Source organism: Aplysia californica, unplaced genomic scaffold (assembly GCF_000002075.1).
Source record: "Aplysia californica isolate F4 #8 unplaced genomic scaffold, AplCal3.0 scaffold00886, whole genome shotgun sequence".
Taxonomy (NCBI): domain Eukaryota; kingdom Metazoa; phylum Mollusca; class Gastropoda; order Aplysiida; family Aplysiidae; genus Aplysia; species Aplysia californica.
In genome coordinates this window covers 290,870-292,843 of record NW_004798156.1, presented here as the reverse complement: position 1 = coordinate 292,843, position 1,974 = coordinate 290,870, and positions in this window count along the sequence as shown.

Genomic DNA, 1,974 nt, shown 5'->3' with positions numbered 1-1,974 from the left:
TTCATTCAAGGTTATAATGTGTTACTTATATTCATATATTCTGTGTAAGTGGCCGTGTCGATAGGTTTTGATTAGGAGTTGCCAAGGTCTTTCATGAGGTCGCGAATATTTTGTTTGTTGCTTTGCCTGTTCCCCGCCTCTCTCACTGGTTGACCATCACTTTTCGTGTGCATTTGTTCTGTAGACTGAATTCCACGAACGTGAGTGGTTGGCGGGTGCTCTGGTGTGGTTTGCTTCTTCCTTCCTATCAAACGTCTTCATCTCCCCTCCCTTTTTGTGTTTGTTACTCTCTTGTTGTAACACCTCTGATCTCCGGCCACTTCTATGACCTTATTGTGTTGCAAGGGCCGTAAAACTCTTACTAAAACTAAGAATTCCACTAAGGTGTGATTGAACCAGTACATACCGTCATCTCAGAACTATTTCTTTGTCCAAAGTGCATTTAAGTAAAGAGAGAGAGTGCTCTATGGATAAATAGCTCTGAGGTAACGATACAGAACTATTTCTTTGTCCAAAGTGCACTTAAGTAAAGAGAGAGTGCTCAATGGACAATATAGCTCTGAGGTAACGATACAGAACTATTTCTTTGTCCAAAGTGCACTTAAGTAAAGAGAGAGTGCTCAATGGACAATATAGCTCTGAGGTAACGATACAGAACTATTTCTTTGTCCAAAGTGCACTTAAGTAAAGAGAAAGTGCTCAATGGACAATATAGCTCTGAGGTGACGATGTTGTGTCGATGTGCTGCTCTTTATTCGAACATGAGGTCCCCCCCCCCTCACCCCCACACACACACAAACCAGGGCAGTGCTACTGACCGGAGTTGTCTTTGGGCCATTCCCAAAGAGGGGATATTAACATGTTCTTATGAATTGTACAATTGTAAATGGGCTGATTTATCAATGCATGCTCATACTGTGGCTGAGCAACATAGGGGGGAGCTGCTACCTTTTCTTTCCTCATCCTTATTATCGTCATTCTCCTCTACTTGTTTTGTATGTTTGTCACTCTCTTCTGAACTGCTTTTTTTTCAGGGTGCCCTAATAGTCGAAGCAGACTTTGTGCTGTTAAGGCTAGAGAGGTGAGCAGAGTGAGCCTGATTCCCCGTGTGGACATCCACCCCTTGTCGCTCATGTTATGACCGTATGCGGTTGCGAGCGCCGTAAAACCTTACTAAAACAAACACAAAGAGGGCTCTTTGGACGAAATAGTTCTGAGGCGACGATATTGGGTCGATGTGCTTCTCTTTACTCAAACATGAACCAGTATCTCTCCTTCTCCCTCCGCATCCCTTTCCACCCCTATCCCCTGATGGGGGGTGGTTGGCGGGTGCTCTGGTGTGGTTTGCTTTTTCTTTCCTATCAAACGTCTATCGTCTTTATCTCCCATCCTTCTTTTTTTGTGTTTGTTACTCTCTTATAACACCTATAATCTTCGTCACTTATATGACCTTATTGTGTTGCAAGTGCCGTAAAACTCTTACTAAAGCAAAAAACAACCCCCTAAATGCCCAGAACTGACGTGTTGCATTCAGTGTCTTTCACTTTCATAAAGAATGCATAATTTTACTATAAAAAATGCTTATCTCTTAGCCCCCCGCCCCGCGCACACAGACACACAAAGACAGACTTGCACTGCAAATTTCCAATGCAGATGTTGAATTTAAACAGAACATAGTGAATTAGCGGGCCAAGGCGTTGCATTTCCTTATTGATTTATGCGGGGCCAGTTTTATGTAGTTACATTTCCTATAGGTCGGTGATGGTGAATATAAGCTATTGCTATGATCTACAGAGAACGTATGGTACGTTTTCTGTGTGCGGTCTGCTTAGGGGAAAATGCTCCTCGCATATATAAAAGCCAAAGTTCATCTACTTTCTCTTTAATCTCTTTTGTAAAGAAGTCATTCTTCTTCTTTGAGGGAAAAAAGTGTGCGAGGAGGCGGGAACGGGCGGGGGGGGGGGGGGGTTTTTT